General features: G+C 39.6%; 1 long non-coding RNA gene across 1 annotated transcript in view; it reads left to right on the top strand.

Annotated features, from left to right (window-relative positions):
- Window positions 1–24,293, top strand: part of LOC122701029 — an 80,572-nt gene that overhangs the window by 5,890 nt on the left and 50,389 nt on the right. Inside the window, exon 3 of the long non-coding RNA XR_006342900.1 lies at window positions 255–366. This is a non-coding gene — a long non-coding RNA (uncharacterized LOC122701029). The remainder of the gene's footprint in view (window positions 1–254; window positions 367–24,293) is intronic.

Genomic DNA, 24,293 nt, shown 5'->3' with positions numbered 1-24,293 from the left:
AAGAACACTGGAGTGAGTAGTTTATCCCTTCTCCAGGGGATCTTCCCTACCCAGGAATCAAACCGGGGTCTTCTGCATCTGCAGGTGAATTCTTTACCAACTGAGTTATGAGGAAGGCAGGAGAGCTATCACAATAGAGTTATCAGAGCCCAGGAATAAAACTGCATGGATATTTTTGTCTATTTCTTGTAAATGCAATTGTGTTTGAACTTTTCTCCTGAGGTAAAAAAAGAGGCCTTATTAATATCTTCTAGCAAAGAAACCGTGATTGGTCTTCTAGAGGTGATCATGGCTAACACTTGGTTGTGCTCTGGTAGAATACAACCATTCTCCCCGATCTGTCCAGTTTCTGCAGAGGCCAGACTGGTGAGTTACACAAAGGTATGACAGAAGCTGTAGTCTTAAAATATTTATCTCTTTAATGACAAGAATAATCTCCACCACCCTTCCATGAAGTGATATTGTTTAGATTTACTTTCTTTACTGAGAAATAATAGCAACTTTAAAGACTTTCACTCAATTTCATCCACTGTGATAGTGCTTATTCCACACTTCAAGGATCCAATGTGAGGGATAGTCTAACTTTGAATCCTAACTATACTCAATGCTAATGACTACTTAATGTGTCCATGGACTCAGTGGCTGGGACCACTATAGTAGATAAAATCCATTGTACTAAGTTGGATTTTATCAAAGATTCCATTTATTCCCTGGATCCCACGCTAAATCAGGTGTGATAATGATGGTTTGGGTTCCACCTATCAATGTCAATTCAGAATGTAGTATCAGTAGTCTTTACAATGTTGGATATTACTTTTTCCAGGAGTCAGTCATCTGACTAAAAGGCTACAGATCCCTCTATGAACACTAAGCATATTTTTACCGTATAGACTTGTGATAGAGTTGGGAGATCGGCAATGGATTCCGTTCCTGAAAATTGACCCAGAATTAGGAAATGAAAAAGGAACTATGACTTTTTACTGGCATGACTGCCCTCAGCTCCCTACTCTTTCACTGTTGTTAGAGATTAAGGAGCATTACTGCTGTCAGGCTATTTATCCCCTAGGGTGTGACAACCTATTAACCATTTTCACAAGTCTTTGTGGGTTAATTCTCCATGGCTGCTTGCCAGTTATCATGGTAACAGTGGCCCCATAGCTTCTGGCCATTAAGTGCCACCTCCTGGCCTCTACTGCCCACTTGGCTATTAATGAGCCAGGCTCAATGCCCACCTCCCCCAACGTCAGCCCTGGACAGCAGAGGTGGTCACTTCTGAGTTTTATGAGGCTGGTGTTCCCCTCCATAGTGCATTCCTGCTGGCCTTGGTGAACACTGGGTCTTGTGAGCCCTCTCCTGGAGCATAGTCCTGGGTTGGATGTTCATTCCCATATGCCTATTTCTTCAGTTCAGTTCAATCACTCAGTCATGTCCAACTCTTTGCGACCCCATGGACTGCAGCATGGCAGGCCTCCCTGGCCATCACCTACTCGGAGCTTGCTCAAACTCATGTCTATTGAGTCGGTGATGCCACCCAACCATCTCATCCTCTGTCGTTCCCTTCTCCTCCCGCCTTCAATCTTTCCCAGCATCAGGGTCTTTTCCAATGAGTCAGCTCTTCGCATCAGGTGGCCAAAGTATTGGAGTTTCAGCGTCAGTATCAGTCCTTCCAATGAATATTCAGGACTAATTTCCTTTAATTCCATCTTCTACTATCTGTCACGTCAACTCACACCTTCAAAACCCAGTTCCAGGAGACTCTTCTGGATCCTGCTGGCCCATGCCTGCTAATTTTTGCCATTTCTTTGGTGTGTGAGGTATTTCCTGCCTTATTGGACCTGCACATCACCAGTTGGATTATGCTGGGATTGAACTGTAGTGCTTGGGTTGGTGTCCAGGAAGGGGAGAAAGAACAGCTTCCCAGGGGCACTTGCCTCCCAGGGGCCTCTGTCACAACACATGCACAGGAAAAGTGCTGACTCTCAGGAGGTGGTGTCACTTCTGTAAGCTCCATAGACTCAGGAGAGTCTTCAGAGTCCCATTCCCTGCCCCTCCACCACCTTAAGGGCATCAACCCAGTTCATCCCATCCCTTAACTCCAGGCTCTAAATATTCTCAACTTAGCATAACATACCTTCCAGGGCTGGGCATTTAAATGATTCTGGAGCACCATGACCCTAACTCTTAGATTCTGTGCTTACTCCTCAACTGTGTCTGTCTTTGCACCACACCAGATAAAGGACTTCTTCAAAAGAGTAGTCCTGACACATATACACTACGATGTGTAAGACAGATAGCAAGTGGGAAGCTGCTATATATTAATAACATAGGAGCCCCAACTCGGCACTCTGTGGCAACCTAGAGGGGTAGGTGGGTGGGAGGGGATATTTATATATGGCTGATTTGTATTGTTGTACAGCAGAAACTCACGTGACATTGTAAAGCGATTATCCTCCAACTAAAAAAAAAAAAAAAAATCTACCAAAAATGCCCTCTGGTTCACACAGTTTGCAATTAACTCTTTTATTTTAAACTGATTTAAATTTCTCATTGTCCTTCAGAATGTCAGTGCAATTCAGAAGTGACTGGCCAATTCCACTGTCCTTAATTGGGTGTTTTTCCACCATACATTTCAAATATCTGAATCATTGCATCATCAAGAGTATCCCCTTCTCCTGGGTCATTTTCCCAGATCAGTTCAGTTCAGTTCAGTTCATTGGTTCAGTCCTGTCTGACCCTTTGTGACCCCATGGACTGCAGCACACCAGGCCTCCCTGTCCATCACCAACTCCCAGAGTTTACTCAAACTCATGTCCATTGAGTTGGTGATGCCACCCAAGCATCTCATCCTCTGTCACCCCCTTCTCCTCCCACCTTCAATCTTTCCCAGCTTCAGGGTCTTTTCCAGTGAGTCGGTTCTTTGCCATTGGTGAAATTTTTAGCAGTTGGGCTCCTTCCTTGCATCAGAGACTCTCTGTGCCTCCTTCTAGATGAATGTTAAGGGATCCACCAGCCCACAGACCTCATCTTAATATATTTCATTGGGATCATTTCTGGTGCCAACTGTGTCAGCTTGGGAAGCAGGTGCCAATGTGGAATTAGATGTATGAGAGCTTTATTTGGACAGTGGTTCACAGAAGATGAAGGGGAGAAGCATCAGGATTATGCAGGACTGTGACGCATGTCTGACCCCTGTAAATGGATTTTCAGAAGGAGGATGATGGGATAGAAAGAGCCTCACATCATGATTCAGCTAGGAGAAGGCCCTGGGCAGGCTGATAGATAGCCTTAAAGAGAAGACTGCCTATTAGAGAAGTCCCACTTTGCCCAGGAATGGAACAGCTCTAGAAAAACCTCCGTGCTCTGTGGCTGGTCATAGCATGGCCTTGGCATGCATGCTGCAGTGGATTCTATGATGCAGCCCCAGAGTACGCTCCTCATAGCAGGTTCTGTCTAGAAGGGAGATCTGGGTCACTCCAGTGGCTGCCACAGTTATATTTCAGGTGTGGACGCATCATATTTTTATTTGAGGGAAGTAATAATTTGTTGATTTTTCCCCTTACATACTAAAATTACCCAATGCCTAATATTTGGTTCACTCTCAAAACCCTAATAATCTAATGCAAACAATTTCCACTCATCCTACGTCTCTTTTCTAGATCATGACTGGTAGCTCAGAACTCTTTGTATTATTTATAGTTTGAATTATTTATTGCCAAATGCATTACCTTGAGTTTTCCCATATTAAAATTTATCTGATCACTTTCCTACTCACTGTTTGGACTTAAATCATCTTTTCACAGTGTGTCTACCACTCAAATATGTGTAACGGGGGTCATATCTATAACTTCCCCTTTATAATGAATATTTGCAAGTTTTGACAAGTATTCTTCCAATTTCATGGCTAAGTATCTCCTTGGATTTACCTAAAGTCTATTAGCTTTAGACTATGTTGAGATCTATGAGCAGAATCTTCTGAGAATTCTTCCTTTGTATACTAACAGGGGACTCATCCTTTGTGTCAGCCTTGTGTTCCTGTACTGGAGAGATTAACTAAGGACCCATTAGCCTGAAGAATCTGTGAAGTACATGCCACCTCTTAAGGGTGGAATTTCCTGTATAGAGGGTCATGGCTCAAGAAGCAAATTTTGCAGGTGAAAACTGTCTTGCTATCTGACCCACCTGACTGTACCAGGGATACATAAAAAGGCAACAAATGCAAGGTTACCCATGGGGTAGGCCAGTTGGCTTTGGTGAGGCTCTGCTGATATTCTAGATGAACATGGAGAAAGGTGGTCACGTAAGTACTGACCATTATACAAAGTTAAACAACTGCCCTCTATGTAATCTTTTATGTGTAACACGACTTCTTCTCTTGTGAGGCAACTCATTAATGTACCCCGGGTTGTGTGTGCTAGCAATACAGTTAATATCTGGAGGTAATCTGTTCTCTCTCTCTTTAATGCTAAGGCAGTTGATCAGCTTGATTAGCCTTACTTGGCTGTATAATTTCCATTTACGACTGCCCTGTTGTGTCTCCTGACTGCACTAATGTATTTTTGAGAAGTCTTCATTTCTAATCCTCCTCCTCTTACAGAGGAAACCTTTTCTGGTGCTTGCTTTTTAAAGTTTTAGATCACATTAGTTTCCGGTTTTCTAAGTCATTCAATGAGTTAGATGCCCACCAACCTTTGTGTCCCCTCCAGGGTAGAGTTATCACTGGAAGCAGACACTTAGTCAGAGACCTCGGTACCCCAGCATCTAGATAAGGCTGTGCGTCTGGTTCTTGCTACTGGAATGGAGTAGAAATGCTGTGTCACACTTTTTTCTGTGGGTTGGATACAAAGCATGATAAAGTCCTTGGAGGTGGCACATTCCCAACATGGAGGGAACAAAGGTCTCTGACTTAGACATAAAGAAACACTGTTTGCTCATTGGGAATAACTGGACTAGACTTAGGAAAACAAGGATAACATTTAACTTCTATTGCACTGAAATTTTAGGGTTTATTTACTGGCATTACCTTAATGAATATTAGACTTTCAATAAGGAAAGATCTTAAGCATGGTTTTAAGAAACATCATTACATTTACCTTACGAATATCTCTGAGTGTGAGGAGGCAGAATTCGTAATGTTCTGTGGCACAGGCAAAACAGAAGAAATTTTTTGTAAAAAATGAAATAGCATTGGTATATCTTTGGATAGAAGTATCACTTTTTTGATATATTCTGATAAAAATATATTATAGACACCAAAAGCAAAATAGTGTGACTGTGTTTCAAAAAATAGAAGGATTTGGGTAAGCTGCAAAATTAAATGAATGTGTAAATCCAGAAACTTCATTTAACAAGAGATAGACTGGTGGAATGTTACAAGAGCTGGAAGACAGGGAAGAATTTTGAATAAGATGGGAACTGTGTCAAGAAAGGATACTTAAGAGTTTATAATTTAGCAGAAACAAATCCCAAAGGGGGTAGTGAGTGAAACAGTAAAAACTGGCTCATAAATCAGCATTTTAAATGTAGAAAGTAAGTGCCACAGATATGTCCTTTTTTTTTTTTTATCTCCTGTACTTTAGTAGAATCTAGCTAGACGTAAAGATCCAAAAATGGAGAAGGCAATGGCACCCCACTCCAGTACTCTTGCCTGGAAAATTCCATGGACGGTGGAGCCTGGTGGGCTGCAGTCCATGGGATCACCAAGAGTCTGACACGACTGAGCAACTTCACTTTCACTTTTCACTTTCATGCATTGGAGAAGGAAATGGCAACCCACTCCTGTGTTCTTGCCTGGAGAATCCCAGGGACGGGGGAACCTGGTGGGCTGCCGTCTATGGGGTCGCACAGAGTCGGACACGACTGAAGCGACTTAGCAGCAGCAAAGATCAAAAAAAGCCCTGGATGAAGTAAATAATATTTTTCTCTTGGCACTTTAAATGTTGCAAAACATTTTACACACTTTACCTCACTTATTCTTTAACAATGTCCTTGACAATTAGAAATGTTGGATAGCATTATAAGAATGATGAGGATAAAGAACTGAGGCTCAGAAAGTACAAGCAATTGTTTACACCAAAGGGCTTCCTGCCAACACTGGCAATGAGGATAGTTGAACTTGCTGTTTGTGACTCTCAAATGAAACTTTGAAAAACGAAACAAAGCAAGCAAAAACTTTTGCAACTGCTTGTTGTAAGGAAAGGTGTGATGAACTTGAAGTTTTTATCCAAATGTGAAGAGCCAGCTGGGAAAATCCATGGAATGTTTTGGGGCAGTCCTATCCTTTCCCACGATGAGGCTGAGACGTTTATAAACTAAATTTTTATGTTTATGCAACTCAGGAGTAAAGTACTGAAGAGGCATCAAAGAGGAGTGTTTTGAGCTCTTCCTAATTGGATTGGCCACTTGAGTCAGCGGTCTTTGGAGGACATGTGTTCGGTAACTGGGTTCACCTCCTTAGAAGTTAATCTAGAATAATGTCATTTGGGGAACAGTATAATTGCTGTTGTTGTTTTGGCTGACTGTATAGAACTTCGCTATCTTCAGCTGCAAAGAATATAATCAACCTGATTTCAGTATTGACCATTTGGTGCTGACCATGTGCAGACATGTCTCTTGCGATGCTGGAAAAGGGTGTTTGCCATAACCAGTGTGTTCTCTTGACAAAACCCTGTTAGTATTTACCCTTACTTTAAAAATAATGCTTTACACTTTTAAAAACATCGATCTCATTTTTTCCACTTATTCTATAAACTCAGAATCTATTTTGAGGTATGAGATGGTATTAAGGATAAGAATGTGGAAGTCAGACTTGTTTCCTAAGGAACTTTGAATCCACTGGGTAAACCCGAGTAGTGAATAGATAACATTACAATGCAATCAAGCACTCTGATGTATTTATTGAGGGAAGTATATGTGTCAACTCAAAAACCATAGTAAATATAGTCAAAATTCACGGGACATCAACTATAATTTCAAAGTCATTATTAAAATATTTTGTTTTGATGAGTGAAAGTGAAAGTTGCTCAGTCGCGTCTGATTCTTTGCGACTGTATAGTCCATGGAATTCTCCAGGCCAGAATACTGGAGTGGGTAGCCTTTCCCTTCTCCAGGGGATCTTCCCAACCCACGGATCAAACCCAGGTCTCCTGTGTTGCAGGCAGATTCTCTACCAGCTGAGCCACACGGGAAGTCCAAGAATACTGGAGTGGGTAGCCTATCCCTTCTCCAGTGGATCTTCCCAACCCAGGGATCGAACAAGGGTCTCCTGCACTGCAGGCAGATTCTTTACCAACTGAGCTATCAGGGAAGCCCTTGTTTTCGTGAGAGGACACTGGAAAAAAGCAGTGGGAATTATTATTTTTTTCTCTAATTTTCTAACAACCTCCTGGTTTGCTTTTATTATCTTTCCCTCCTCTCTTCTCCATATGTAATCCACACTCTCTTATTTGCTCTCCTACTATTTTTAAGGTAGTCTCACAGATTTACTTAAGCTTAAACTTATTTCCACGCAGCACAACTGTGGTTTAAATATTGCAGTCTGTGGAGTCAGACTTTAGGTTCAAATCTGGCCCTGTCTCTTACTACTTGTGTCAATGTACTTACAACTTCTGTTTAATCTCCTTGTAGAAAACAGCATTCGCTTTATAAGTTTCTTATATTTTTGTGAAGACTTAATGGGTTTACATACATAAAGTGCTTAGTGTCTGGCATGTGGTAAGTGCTCTGTGGTTGAGTATTAGTTTCCTTGTGACTGTCACAAATTACCTTGTACCTTAGGAATATAAGTCAGCATCCATTCATCATCTCACAGTTCTGCAGATCAGAATCTGGGTAAGTTTTCCTGGGTACTCTGCTGAGGGTCTAACAAGGCTTAAATAAAGGTGTTGGCCAGCATAGGCTCTTATCTGAGGCTCTGAAGGAGAATCTGCTTTGAGGTTTAGTCAAGTGATTGGCAAAGTTCAGTTCCTTGTAGTTGCAGGATGGAGGTCCCTGTTTCCTTGACATGTGGGCCCCTCCATTTCAAAGTCAGCAATGGCATGCTGAATTTGTCTTGTACATTGATTCTCTCAGACATCTTCTGCCACGTATTTCTGCCTATTTTGCCCTCTTCTGCTTTCCAGGGCTCCTGTGATTGCATTACCTGCTCAGATAATTCAGGATAATCTCTCTATTTTAAATCAGATAATTAGCATTTTAGTTACCTCTTCAAAGCCTCTTTTGTCATGAAGTGTAACATATTCACAGACATGACGTGGGGTGGTGAATGTTATAGGAATCAAAATTCTGCCTACCACAGACCATTATCTATTATTACTGTTGTAATTTAAATGAGTGGAGGACTAACAGGTGTATGGAATAGAATGTTCAGGACAATAAACTTTTCTAGTGAATTGAATTGAAAATGATTTGAAAGTTATTTAGAGTTAAACTCTGGGGGTAAAGGAACTATTGCTCTGATGAACAAACTCAAACTTTGAACTCTTATCTTTTTGCATATATATATACTGATTTCTCCATTTTTAAGGGTAACATTCTGTTACTCTGAATCTTAACACAAATCTGTTGATACATTTCAAAACTGTTTATAAAATTACAATGCTAAAGTCACCTCTCATTTCAAAAATAGAATAAAATTATTAAGAGAAGTAAAGTAAGAAAGAGAAGTGTTTTCTTATAAAATATAGCTTGGAGAAAGGTTCAGATATCTCAGAAATTGTGCACCTTTCAAATATAGGTTTGTGAGGATGTGTAGAAAAAGGAACACTTGTACACTGTTGGTGGGAATGTAAATTGTGCAACCACTATAGAAAACAGTATGGAGTTTCCTCAAAAACCATGTGATTCAGCAATTCCACTCCTAAGTATATATCCAAAGAAAAAGAAAACATTAATTAGAAAAGATACATCACCCTAATGTTCAAAGCAGCATTATTTACAACTGCCAAAATATGGAAATAACCCATCCATCAATAGGAGAATGAATAAAGAAATGGTGTGTGTGTGTGTGTGTTCACACAATGGAAAACTATTCAGCCAAAAAAAAGAATGAAATGTCATTTGCAACAATGTGGATGGACTTGGAGAATATTATGGTCAATGAAATAAGACAGACAAAGACAAATACTGTATGTTATAACTTATATATATGTGAAATCTAAAAAGTGAAACAAACTAGTGAAAATAACAAAACAGAAAAAAAATGCTTTCTTCTGAAATATGATACAATTGACTCCTGCTAATATAATAAGGGGCTTCCCTATATGTTTAAGAAATTATTAAATTTATTAAATTATTTAATATAAAATGAAAGTATTTAAATTGTAATTACTTCTAGGTATTTCACAGTCAGAACCTAAACTAGGTTTTGTTAGAAGCTGAAAACAGAAAGCTTCAAAAGATCATGAGGAAGGAAAAATAAAAATAAAGTAAAATACAATGTTTAACTTATTTATGCGTGCAGTATGAAGCCAGATAACTATAATTAACATGGTTAAGCTATTTCTAAAGATATTTTTCTGTTGTTTTGCTTGTGAGTATAGTATTCAAAGTGATTTTCCACTCTACACACAGACATCACAAGATGGTCAGTATCAAAATCAGATTGATTACATTCTTTGTAGTCGAAGATGGAGAAGCTCTATACAGTCAGCAAAAACAAGACCTGGAGCTGACTGTGGATGATTATCAGCTCCTGATGGCAAAATTCAGGCTCAAATTCAAGAAAGTAGGGAAAGTCTCTAGGCATTCAGGTATGACCTAAATCAAATCCCTTATGAGTGGAGGTGATGAATAGATTCAAGGGACTAGATCTGGGAGACAGAGTGCCTAAAAAGCTATGGACAGAGGTTTGTAACATCGTACAGGAGATGGCGACCAAAACCATCCCTAAGAAAAAGAAATGTAAGAAAGCAAAGTGGTTGCCTAAGGAGGCCTTACAAATAATGAGAAAAGAAGCGGAAGCAAAGATATTCCCAACTGAATGCAGAGTTCCCGAGAATAGGCAAAGAGGTAAGAAAGCCTTCTTAAGTGAACAATGCAAAGAAGTAGAAGAATACAATAGAACGGAAAAGAGTAGAGACCTCTAAGAAAGTTAGAGAAACCAAGGGAAACTTCCATGCAAAATATGCATGATAAAGGACAAAAACAGCAAGGACCTGACAGAAGCAGAAAGGATGCTGGCAAGAATGCACAGAAGAACTGTACCAAAAAACTCTTAATGACCCAGATAAACACGATGGTGTGATCACTCACCTAGAGCCAGACGTCTTGGAGTGCGAGGTCAAGTGGACCTTAGGAAGCATCACTACAAACAAAGCTAGTGGAGGTGAGGAAATTCCAGCTGAGGTATTTCAAATCTTAAAAGATGATGCTGTTAAAGTGTTGCACTCAATATACCAGCAAATTTGGAAAACTCAGCAGTGGCCACAGGACTGGAAAATGTCAGTTTTCATTCCAATCCCAAAGAAAGGCAGTGACAAAGAATGTTCAAATTACCGTACAATTGCACTCATTTCACATGCCGGCAAGATTATTCTCAAAAATACTTCAAGCTAGGCTTCAGCAGTATGTGAATTAAGAAATTCCAGATGTACAAGCTGGATTTAGAAAATGCAGAGGAGTCAGAGATCAAATTGCCAACATGCTCTGGATCATAGAAAAAGCAAGTGAATTCCAAAAAAAAAAAAAAAAATCTACGTCTGCTTCACTGACTATGATAAAGTCTTTGACTATGTGGATCACAAAAAATTGCAGAATATTCTTAATGAGATGAGAATATCAGACCACTTTACCTGCTTCCTGAGAAACCTGTATGAAGGACAAGAAGCTACAGTTAGAAATGGACATGGAAAAATGGACTGGTTCCAAATCAGGAAAGGAGGCTATATATTGCCAAGGCTATATATTGTCACCCTGCTTATTTAATTAATATGCAGAGTCTAATATTCAGCGTACATTATGTGAAATCCTGGGCTGGATAAATCACAAGCTAGAATCAAGATTTTCTGGAGAAATATCAACAACCTCAGATATGAAGATAATACCACTTTAATGGCAGAAAGTGAAGAGGAACTAAAGAGCCTCTTGGTGAAGGTGAAAGAGGAGAGGGAAAACACTGGCTAAAGACTCAACATTCAGAACATGAGGATCATGACCTCCAGTCCTATCACTTCATGGCAAGTAGATAGAAAAAATGTGCAGACAGTGTCAGATTTCATTTTTTGGAGGGCTTGACTGAGCAACTGAACTGAAAATCAATGCAGATGGTGACTGCAGCCATGAAATTAAAAGATGCTTGCTCCTTGGAATAATAACTATGACGAATAAAACTAGACAGTGTATTAAAAAGCAGAGACATCATTTTGCTGACCTTTGCTGACAAAGGTCCATATAGTCAAAGCTATGGTTTTTCCAATAGTCATGTATGGATGTGACAGTTTGACTATAAAGAATGTTGAGTGCTAAAGAATTTATGCTTTCAAACTGTGGTGCTGGAGAAGACAGACTCTTGAGAGTCCCTTGGACAGCAAGGAGATCAAACCAGTCCATCCTAAAGGAAATCAGTCCTGAATATTCATTGGAAGGACTGATGCTGAAGCTGAAGCTCCAGTACATTGGCCACCTGATGTGAAGAGCTGACTCACTGGAAAAGACCCTGATGCTGGGAAAGATGGAGGGCAAGATGAGAAGGGGTTGGCAGAGGATGAGATGGTTGGATGGCATCACCGACTCAATGGACATGAGTTTGAGCAAACTCCAGGAGATGGTGAAGGACAGAGAAGCCTGGCTGGGCTGCAGTTCATGGAGTCGCAGAGTCAGACATGACTTTGCAACTGAACAACAACAGTGTTAGAATCTTCTGAGCATGGTTACTTCTCCCTAGCTTCTGCTCAGGGCTCAGAATCTCACAGTAGGGCTAGTTATTTGTATTAGGGTTTGTGTCTTAGTATAGGAGTCACTTGGTATTTTTTTTCATGGATGATGAATCTCTATATATGTTTACATGCATATATACATCTGCACATGTACTTACACATACCCACATTATTAATTTACCTGATCAGTTAGTAATAATTTAAAATTTGCTTTTCAAATGTACTTTTGTCTTTAAAGTTTAATGTGTACTCTGCATATTAAAGGCAGCATAATATCAGCTATCTCTAAACAGGGATGTTTCATTGGGAAAGAAATTGACAGAGATGGACAATGAGTACATCTAGACTTTCTAAGTTATACCGTAACTTGCAATGTTCTTTTTATTTTTCTCTCATTTCTTGTCCCTATTTTTTCCCCATCCATTTTAGAGCTAACTTGCCAAAGTTTTTTCTATGCATGTTTACTCATGCCTTAAGTGCTTTTCTCTCACTTCCCTCACATAAACCAGGTTTTGGCCTAGTACAGCTTTTACTATACATCTTGGAGTATGGTGATTTAGATAAAAATTCAATCTTCTTTTGCATAAGGACAAGAGATTTAAATCTCCAAGGTTTTATTTATGCAAATATCAAAAACCATGAGTGACTATGAGTCACTATGAAATTTCAAAATCTCCTTTTAGCTGTAGTTAATAATTTACAGATTGAAGAATACTTGCTGGATTATGATCAAACCTTCAGACAAGAGGATGCTAAGATGATAGCTTTTCACTACTTAGTATCCATTTATATGATATCACTGAGACTTTTGGCATAGAGTTCATGCTCAAAATGTTTTTAACATCTGTGTGACTATTTTTTTTATGACTGAAGATTCAATATTTATTAATCTCTCAAACCCCAGTTGGGTTTCTGAATACTTTCTTTGAGGAGTGCACAAAAATATAATCTCAAAACAAATCTCAAGAAGTATAAGGTAGAGGGTTTTAGTTCTAAGAAATGCAAGAGTTCTTGCTATGCTTAGGGAGTTAGGTTTAATGTAGTGAAATATTTTATATGTCTTTGCATTACCTTTCACTTAAATCTGTCATGCAGAATGCAAATAAAGTTGAAAATCTCAGCAACAATAGGCAGATTAGATTTAGAAAGGAATGAATTGGTGTCTGTTTTATGATATATATCACAGTAAAGCAGGTTTCCAGATTCTCTGCTTTCCAGAAATGCATAACCCATGATGATAAACATATTAAAATTGCTTTTGGGAAATGAGGATGATATTCATTTGACATAGAGGAGGATACTTAATCTCTGTATGGACATCAGATTGGGAAAAAGCAGTTTTTTCATTTGGGTTACATTTATTATCATTTCTGCACTTTTGATATGATGGTTAAAATGAATAGATCAACTGGGCTGCAAGTACACAGAAGGCTATGGTTATAGACATGAAATAAACAATAACTAACAGGGTTTTCAAGATAAATGTAATATACTGAGCTGACACCAACCAGAAGGCTAATTTGGAAACAGCACAGAGAAGGTTTAGTAAGAGGAATTTTATTTTGGATGAAACATTAATACAAAATGCATAATTTCACAAAAGGTTGTTTTGTTCCTGTTTTTTTTTTTTTTTTTTCCTGTTTGATTTTGTTTGAAGCTGTCATGAATGGCCCCCTCCATGGATCACAGCCTTGTGGTGAAAGGGCTTGTGTAACTCAATGAAGCTATGAGCCAAACCATGCAGGGCCACCCAAGATGGACGGGTCATAGTGAAGAGTACTCATAAAATGTGGTTCCCTGGAGGAGGAAATGCAACCTACTTCAATATTCTTGCCTAGAGAACCCCATGGACAGTATGAAAAGGAAAAAGATATGACACCAGTGAAGATGAGACCCCCAGGTTGGAAGGTATGCAATGTGCTACTGGGGAAGAGTGGAGGGCAATTACTATAATAGCTCTAGAAAGGGTGAAGTGGCTGGGCCAAAGTGGAGATGACAATCAGTTGTGAGTATGTCTGGTGGTGAAAATAAAGTCCTATGCTATAAAGAACAATGAATCTAGAATGTTAGGTCCATGAATCAAAGTAAATTGAATGTGGCAAAGCAGGAGATGACAGGAATGAACATGGACATCTTAGGGATCAATGCATTAAAATGGACAAGAAGGGGCAAATTAAATTCAGATGATCATTTTATCTATTACTGTGGGCAAGAATCCCTTAGAAGAAATGGAGTATCCCTCATAGTCAACGAAAGAGTCCGAAATGCAGTACTTGGGTGCAACCTCAAAAATGACAGAACTGTCTTGGTTTGTTGCCACGGCAAACAATTCAACATTACAGTAAATCTAGTCTATGCCCCAACCACTAATGCCAAAGAAGCTGAATTTGACCAGTTCTAGGAAGACCTTCAAGATCGTCTAGAACTAATACCAATGAAAGATGTCATTTTCATCATGTGTGAGTCACTAAGTCATGTCCAACTCTTTGCAACCCCATGGACTGTGGCCTGCCAGGCTCCTCTCTCCATAGGGATTCTCCAGGAAAGAATACTGGAGTGGGTAGCCATTCCCTTCTCCAGGGGATCTTCTTGAAGCAGGGATAGAACTTGGGGTCCTTTTCATCAGGGGATTGGGATGCAAAAATAGGAAGTCAAGAGATAAATGGGGTAACAGGCAAGTTTGACTTTGTAGTACAAAATGAAGCAGGGCAAAGGCTAACAGAGTCTCATAGAGAGAATGCATTGGTCACAGCAAACATTCTTTTCCAACAACCCAAGAGACCACTCTACATGTTTACATCACCAGATGGTCAAAACTGAAATGAGATTATGTTCTTTGTGGCCAATGATGAGAAGCTCTATACAGTCAGCAAAAACTAGACCTGGAGCTGACTGTGGCTCAGATCATGAGTTCCTTATTATAAAATTAAGACTTAAAATGAAGAAAGTAGAGAAAACTACCAGACCATTCAGGTATAACCTAAATTGAATCCCTTATGAATATACCATGGATGTCGCATGGGATTAAATCTGGTAGATAGAGAACATGAAGAACTATGGATGGAAGTTCGTTAACACTGTATAGGAGGCAATGAACAGGATCATCCCAAAGAAAAAGAAATACAAGAAGGAAAAGCAATTGTCTGAGGAGGCTTTACAAACAGCTGGGGAAAAAGAGAAGCAAGACAAGGGAGAAAGGGAAATATATACCCAACTGAATGCATAGTTCCAGAGAATAGCAAGGAGAGATAAGAAGATCTTCCTAAATGAACAATGCAAAGAAATGGAGGAAAACAATAGAATGGGAAAGACCAGAGATCTTTTCAAGAAAATTGGAGATATCAAGGGGACATTTCATGTAACAATAGGCACAATAAAGGAAAGAAATGGTAAGGAACTAACAGAAGCAGAAGGGGTGGTGAGAAAACACAGAACTATACAAAAAAGGTTTTAATGACCCAGAAAACCACGATGGTGTGGTCACTCACCTAGAGCCGGACATCCTGGAGTGTGAAGTCAAGTGGGCCTTGGGAAGCCTTACTACAAGGAAAGCTAGTGGAGGTGATAGAATTCCAGCTGAGCTACTTAAAATCCTAAAAGATGATGCTGTTAAAGTCCTGCACTCAATATGTCAGCAAATTAGGAAAGCTCAGCAGTGGCCACAGGACTGGAAAAGTTCAGTTTTCAATCCAATGTCAAAGAAGGGCAATGCCGAAGAAAGTTCAAACTACCATATAATTGGGCTCATTTAACATGTTAGCAAGATAATGCTTAAAATCCTTCAAGGTAGGCTTCAGCAGTGTGTGAACTGAGAATTTCCAGATGTACGCGCTGGGTCTCAGAGAGGCAGAAGAAACAGACATCAAATTGCTGACATTCACTGGATCATGGGGAAATCAAGGGAATACCAGAAAAACATATACCTCGGCTTCACTGACTACACTAAAGCCTTTGTGTGGAAACTGTGGAAAATTCTTAAAGAGATGGAGTACCAGACCACCTTACCTGCCTCCTGAGAAACCTGTTTGTGGGTCAAGAAGCAACAATTAGAACCAGACATGGAACAACTGACTGGTTCCTAATTTTGAAAGGTGTATGTCAAGGCTCTATATTGTCTCCCTGCTTATTTAACTTCTATGCAGAGTACATCATGTGAAATGCCAGGCTGGATGACTCAGAAGCTGGAATCAAGATTGCCAGGAGAAATATAAACAACCTCAGATATGCAGATGACACCACCCGTATGGCAGAAAGTGAAGAGGAAATAAAGAACCTCTTAACGAGGGTGAAAGAGGAGAGTGAAAAAATTGGCTTAAAACTCAACATTCAAAAAACCAAGCTCATGGCATCTGGTCCCATCACTTCATGGCAAATAGATGGGGAAAGAGTGGAAGCAATGAGATTTTATTTTCTTGGGTTTCAAAATCACTGTGGACAGTGACTGAAGCCATGAATTTAAAAGATGCTTACTTCTTGGAAGGAAAGTTATGACAAAAAGCTATGATAGTGTATTAAAAAGCAGAGATATTACTTTGCCTACAAAGGTCCATATAGCCAAAGCTATGGTTTTTCCAGGAGTCATGTATGGATGTGAGAGGTGGATATAAAGAAGGCTGATGGCCGAAAAATTGATGATTTCAAATTGTGGTGCTGGAGAAGTACTCCTGAGAGTCCCTTGGACCGCAAGGAGATCAAACTAGTCAATCCTAAAGGAAATCAACCCTGAATATCCGTTGGGAGGCTATTGCTGAAGCTCTAACATTTCTGCCACCTGATGAGAAAAGAGATGTCATTGGAAAAGACCTTGATTTAGGAAAGATTGAAGGTAAGAGGAGAAGAGGGAAGCAGGGGATGAGATGATTAGGTAGAATCACCAACCCAGTGGACATGAATTTGAGCACATTCCTGAAGACAGTGGAGGACAGAGGAGCCTGGCTTACTATAGTCCACAAGGTTGCAAAGAGTCAGACATGATTTAGTGACTGAACAACAGAAATAATACCATGAATGCCAAGTGATGTTACCATGGTTTTTTCTCTTATAGATACTTTTTACTCAGGGTATCTTTCATGCATGTATATTTGGGGTCCATTATTCAATTAAAGGGATATGCAAACAAATTCCCATGATCTGCTTTTACGGCCTAATCATCAGCTGTTACCTGTAGGAGTTTGAACCAAATCTTTCTTAAACTTTTTAATTAAAACTGTATAAAGTGTGCAACATGATGATTTGACATGCAGTAAGTCTCCTACATTTGAACTTTTAAGTTGTGAACTTTCAAACACACGTTCACGTGTCCAATCAGGTAAGTTAGTTCACATATCCAGTGTACACTGACATGTGTGTGCAGCCTCTCTCAGATGGTTGTGGCTTTGTGAACTTTACTGTACAGTACTTAGAGATTACAGTGGTATAGCATCTTTCTTTTAAGCCCAGGATGTCCTGAAGCGAGTGGAAAAGCAGTGGTGACACAGATGGTACCGATAAGATGCATCAAGAAATAACTATGGGAACAAAAATGAAAATAACTGAGTGTGAAGTCAGGAGAAAAGATGGTAGACATTGCCTATTCTTATAACATGAATCAGTCAACCATTGGAACAATTCTAAAGAACAAGGACAAGATCATGGGATGTGTGAAGTCTGCTGTGCTGATGACGTAGACAATAATATCAAATAAAGGTGGAAAAGTGATGGGCGAGATGGAGGAACTTCTCAGTGTGTGGATGCAGGATCAGCAACAGCTTCAAGACCTGCTCAACTCAACGCTGATTCGAGAGAAAGCTAACAGCCTTTATGAAGACTTGGAGAGGAAACACGGTGAAGAATAAGAGGGTATAGCTTTTAATGCAGGCCGTGGCTGGTTTTATCGATTCGAGGCTGGAGCCAACCTTCAAAACATAAAAGCAAATGGCGAGGCCGCGTGTGTGCACAATGGAGCTGCCCGGGAGTTTCCTGAAATGCTTTGAGATATTATTGATGAAGGCATGTACTGTCATCATGAAGACCTGATGGAATCGGGGGCCCAGAGAAAGGATGAAGAGTGGCAAGAGAAAGCAGAAGTAGCCGAAGAGATGAAGCGATTCATGATGCAGGGAATGACAAGGGGATTTTCAACATTTGAGAAGGTAGGTAGTTTTTTGAGACACAGAGCCTGAACACAGAACAGCACATGAAGGTTGCAGCAGCCATTCAGGATGCAATCCACTGCTACTGAGCTATTAATGACAAAAAAAAAAAAAAGAAATACCACCCAGAAGTCACTGGATTGCTTTTTTCAAGAGGGTAGATAGAATTGAATCCAGCAAGGAACCAGAACGTGTGCCATCAACGTCAGGCATGAGTGAACTGCAGCTTGCCCTTCGTCTGTTGTTGCTGACAATCCTTCAGCTCTACCAGCTCTCATTCCCCTCTGCCAGGCAGTAGCTCTTCTTGCCTGTTCACCCGATGCCAGCCTCTGTGTGCCAGCTATTGTACTGTACTACTGTACTTTTCAAGGTACTGGACTGTAAGAATAAAAATGGTTTATTTTTGCATCTGTTCATCTTTATGTATTATTTATGTGAAAAATATTACAAACCTATTACTGTACAGTATTGATTGTGTTAGTTGGGTACCTAGGCTAACTTTGTTGGACTTATGAACAAATTGGAACCCATTGGTGGGTAGAACTGTCCATATGCATGGAGAAAGGATTACTGCAGACAAGCTAATTAACATATCATCTCACATTTCCATTTTTTGTGCATAATGAGAGCCCCTAAAATCTACTATTTTAGCAAATGCTTCCTCCACATCATGGCAACTGTAAATAAGGCTGCTATGCATGTTGGCATGCATGTTATCTTTTCAAATTAGTGTTTTTGCCATATATATATATACACACACCCAAGAATGGAATTGTTGGCTCAAATGGTAGTTTCAATTTTAGTTTTTGAGAAGCTTCCATGTTGTTTTCCACAGTGATTGCACCAATTTACATTCCCACCAACCATGAACAAGTATTCTCTTTCCTCCACATCCTCACCAACATGTGTTATTTGTGGTCTTTTTGATGGTAGCCATTCTGACAGGTGGGAGGTGATATCTCATTGTGGTTTTAATTTGCATTTCCCTAAAGCTCAAAATTCACAAAACAAAGATCATGGCATTTGGTCCCATCACTTCATGACGAATAGATGGAGAAACAGTGGAAACAGGGGCAGACTTTATTTATCTTTTTTTTTTGGCTCCAAAATCACTGTAGGTGGTGACTGCAGCCATGAAATAAAAAGACGCTTACTCCTTGGAAGGAAAGTTATGACCAACCTAGATAGCATATTAAAAAGCAGAGACATTACTTTGCCAACAAAGGTCCATCTAGTCAAGGCTATGGTTTTTCCAGTAGTCATGTATGGATGAGAGAGTTGGACTATAAAGAAAGCTGAGTACCAAAGAATTGATGCTTTTGAACCATGGTGTTGGAGAAGACTCTTGAGAATCCCTTGGACTGCAAGGAGATCCAACCAGTCCATCCTAAAGGAAATCAGTCCTGAGTGTTCATTGGAAGGACTGATATTGAAGCTGAAACTCCAATACTTTGGCCACCTCATACGAAGAGCTGACTCATTTGAAAAGACCCTGATGCTGGGAAAGATTGAGGGCAGGAGGAGAAGGGGACAACAGAGGATGAGATGATTGGATGGCATCACCAACTCAATGGACATGAGTTTGAGTAAACTGTGGGAGTTGGTGATGGACAGGGAGGCCTGGCATGCTGCAGTCCATGGGGTCGCTGAGTTGGACACAACTGAGCAACTGAACTGAGCTGAACTGAATGATCAGTGATGTTGAATATCTTTTCATGTGCCTGTTAGCAGTCTTTATGTATGTTGATGTATTTTGTTTATGTATGTTGGATATTAACCCTTTATTGGTCATATCATTTGCAAACATTCTCTCCCATTCAGTAGGTTGTCTTTTTGTTTTGTCAATGATTTTCTTTGCTGTGCAAAAGCTTTTAAGTTTAATTAAGTCTGATTTATTTTTGTTTTTGTTTACTTTGCATTAGGAGATGGATTAAAAAACATATTGCCATGATTTGTGTCAAAGAGTGTTCTGCCTATTTTATCCTCTAGGAGGCTTATGGCTATTTGGTCTTACACTTAGGTTTTACACTTAGGGCTTCCCTGATAGCTCAACTGGTAAAGAATCCACCTGCAAGGCAGGAGACTCTGGTTCAGTTCCTGGGTCAGGAAGATCCACTGGAGAAGGGATAGGCTACCCACTCCAGTATTCTTGGGCTTCCCTTGTGGCTCAGCTGGTAAAGAATCTGCCTGCAATGTGGGAGACCTGGGTTAAATCCCTGGGTTGGGAAGATCCCTTGGAGAAGGGAATAGCGTTCTCCACTCCAGCATTCTGGCCTGGAGAATTCCATGGACTGTATAGTCCATAGGGCTGCAAAGAGTCAAACAGGACTGAGTGACTCTCACTTCATTTTCACTTTAGACTTTCACTTTGCTTTCAGTTTAGGTCTTTAATTCACTCTGAGTTGACTTTTTTGTATATTGTGTAAGAGAATGTTCTAATTTCATTCTTTTTTAAAAAAATTATTTATTTATTTTAATTGGAGGCTAATTACTTTACAATAAAGTAGTGGTTTTGCTATACACTGACATGAATCCACCACTGGTGTACACGTGTTCCCCATCCTGAATCCCCCCTTACCACCTCCCTCCCCATCCCATCCCTCTGGGTCATCCCAGTGCACCAGCCCTGAGTGCCCTGTCTCATGCATCGAACCTGGACCGGTGATCTGTTTCACATATGATAATATACATGTTTCAATGCTATTCTCTCAAATCATCCCAGCCTTCCCTTCTCCCACAGAGTCCAAAAGTCTGTAGCTGTCCAGTTTTCCTGGCACCACTATTGAAGAGACTGACTTTTCTCTACTAGCACGTTCTTGCCTCTGTTACAGATTAACTGATCATAAGTGTGTGGGTTGGCACAAATTTAATTTTTTTATGAAGCAAAACATTGTCTAATTTTGCTTGATTTTCTATGCACATATTATTTGTTTCAACCACAAAGTATTGTGTATCAAGTGTCCTATTTAGTATTCCAGAAGTGTTTCCTTGAGCCCTCTGACCCACTTCAAACGGGACTGTATACTCTCTATGTCTGATTGCATGCATGCTAAGTTGATTCAGCCGTGTCTGACTCTTTATGACCCTGTGGACTGTAACCCTCCAGGCTCCTCTGTCCACAGGATTCTCCAGGGAAGAATACCAGAGCGGGTTGCCATGCCCTCCTGCATGGAATCTTCCTGACCAAGGGATCGAACCCTCGGTTCTTACGTCTCCTGAATTGGTAGGCAGGTTCTTTACCACTAGCACCACCTGGGAAGCCCTAAGTCTGATTACTCAGCGGTCGTTGTGGCATCTTCTGTCACCACCATCCTGGGACTCATCTCTTCTTTCTGTGTGCTTTCCTGTTTCCCATGAATTTTTATCTTTGTTTCAATTTTATTTTGGTAGATCATCTCTGTCTAGAAGATCCTTGAGAAAGGACACATGGGGGTAAGAATTTTGAAGCTTTGTCTCGTGTGAAAATGTCTTTACTTCTATTCCTTTTTACTGATACTTCATCCTGACATTGGATTCTTTACTTATTTTTCATCAGAAATCCGAAAGCTCTTCTCTTTTGACTTTTAGTGCTCCCAGTTTCCAAAGTTACTGCTGACGAAAACCTGAAGCCATGTTAATTTCTGTTTCATTTTAGGTGCTCTTTCTTTCTCTCTCTGGAACCTTGTTGAATCTTCCCATTGTCCTTAGTGTTCTGAAGTATCACAGTGATGTACAGTGATAAGATCTGTCTGCATTCACTGGGCATGTTGTTGGTCTTTCAACCTGAAAACTTAAGCTCTTTGAGTTTTGGAAGAAATTTTTAAAAATAATTTTGCTTATCACTTTCTTCCCACTTTTTTTTTTTTCAGTTTTACACTTCTGGAATACTTTTTTTTTTTTTTAAATAGTAGACTTTTTGAATTGATCTTCTCATTTTCTTGTTATTTTTGTTCTCCTGACCTAAAATTACTTTTTGCTACTCTTCTCATTTCTCTTATGCTGTATGAAATCAATGCTTTCTTTGTATTTTTGTCTTTGATAATTGGTGTCTAAACAGGCTTTTATTTCTATAAGTTGTTATGTTATAATTTGAAGCAATTTTGTTAAATCTGTTTTTCAGTTTACTAGCTCAAATGCATCATCTCCTTCCAAGTCAAGTGAGCTGAAGGTCCTTACCACCCTTGTCCTGTTGTTTTATTTTAAATTTAGAAAAACATTTAAACTTTATCTTCTATTCTTTACCATCTGAGCCAATATTTTAACTATGGAAGCACTCTTTTGGTTCTCAGGATGTTCTTTTTTATTATAGCATTCTATTCCTTTTCTACAAAGTTATAATATCTCCTCTTGTGTTTCAGTGGATATTAATAATACAAATATCTTCAAAGCTCTCTTCCCTGTGAATAGTCAGCTTCCCCCAAGTTGCTTTTTATATTGTTCATCCTTTTCACATTGCAGGCATTCCTCAGATGTCTAACAGTTCCCGGGGACCAAAATCTTTGATTGGAAGCTCTGATACATGAGTGGATCTTATCACCTGTGAACCTCAAGGCAGAAGGATGTAGGTACGCTTTTCAGTTTTGTGACCTCTGGATACATTCTCTTGAAGTGGTCTGAATTGCCAGAGAAAACATTTCTAGTCCTGTGCCTGGAGGATGATGGCCTAGCTGCTAGATGTTAGGGAGCCAACGAGGGGAGAAGAGCTGGAGGACTCAGCCATAGTGCTCATACTTGTCCTTGCTGTTTTATCATGCTACCTTTGCCATCCACCCTGTAAGGGGCCCAAAGCCTCCCTTGTTTCATTGTTTTAAGAGAACACGCTTCCCTATTGAGCAAATATTCAAGAGGCGTGGTCATTTGATTGCCTTAAGCTGGGAAGCAGATCTAAGGATTTGACTGCTACTTAACAGTCCTCCTTATTTCAGCTCTCTCCTATTCACACTTACAGTGGTACCTGATGCTACCGTATCCTTAGGTTTTTGAGGATTCTGGGTTAGAAATCTGATGAGTTTTCAGCTTTCTGAGTGGCTAGGATAAGATTCTGCTTTCTGGGGTCAGTTAAACCCTTTGCCACTTGAACATCTGCTTTCCAGCTTCTAAAATTTTGTTGCTGCTGCTTCTTTCATTTTTCCTGTATTTTGGAGTTGATATGCCTTGGGTGGGAAATCAATTTGCTATTATCTTAGTGAATTTCAGGAGGGAACAAAATTAGACTAATGTGTTCAATCTGTGGCAGACTGTATTTTCCAAAGGTGGTCACCATAATATCTCCTGTCCCTTTGTACTCTTTTGATGTGATTATGGCATTCCTTCTATCAGGTGGTTGGTCCTGTTTTTCCCTTCTCTTGAATCCTGATGAACTTTTGACTATGGTGGAAGTGGTGCTTTATGACTTCTGAAGCTAGGTCACAAAATGCTATGAAACTTCTGCTGGGACACTTGCCCTTGGAATCTAGCCATCTTAATGTGACTAGAACACAGCGAGCCAGTTGGAGAGTAGGAAAAGCTGTGATGGAAGAGAGAGGTTTTGTTTTTACTGGACATGAGTCACAAAATCTGTTCTTCAATTTTAGTTTTTCTAGGTAACTGTGATTTCAGTAGCCTCAGCTTCTTCATCAACAAAATGGATGCATTAAATAAGATGAATTTTGAGCTTCTAGTTCTACTGCCCTATTATTTTTATGACATTTAAATAGTTCAGAGCCATACTGACGTTTAACTTCAGGGAGTTTTATTCAAATAGACTGCAGTGAGAATGATACCCTAAAGTTGCAGAAGATGGCAGCTATGATAATCAGCGAGGCTGATATGTGTATCTTTGAACCTAAGTTCCACTATTGGACAAGTCTATTATGCGTCTGACATTGAAATTGTATGGGAACTTGTCACTCTGTTATAGCATTTTAGCTATGAAGTAATATAATTTGGTTTGCAAAGATTCATTGACTGTAGTCTTTCTCTGAATGTCTTGTGATAGAAAGTAGACAATTTCTATGACTGTTTTCTTTGCCTATTAGTTTGGAGGGAAAACAAACCAGAAGCACACATTTAAATATTGAGCAACAATATATTCAAGAACAATAAAGAGTATGGAGATGTCTTAAGTAATATCAAATCATTTGTTTGGTTTCTCCCCACTATTCTGTAAGTCCTTCTTTCTACCTCATAGACACTTACAGATCCCCTACTTCTTTCTCATATCTTTGTTTTAGAATTTCTGAGTTCTTCAGAACTTCTAAGAATTTCTTGAAATTTAAAAGTTTTTTGTATTTTCTAAGACTCCTTGAAGCCAACCTTTCTTGGCAAGAATTTT

This window comes from Cervus elaphus, chromosome 9 (assembly GCF_910594005.1).
Source record: "Cervus elaphus chromosome 9, mCerEla1.1, whole genome shotgun sequence".
NCBI lineage: Eukaryota > Metazoa > Chordata > Mammalia > Artiodactyla > Cervidae > Cervus > Cervus elaphus.
This window is presented reverse-complemented; position numbering and strand designations above follow the sequence as displayed.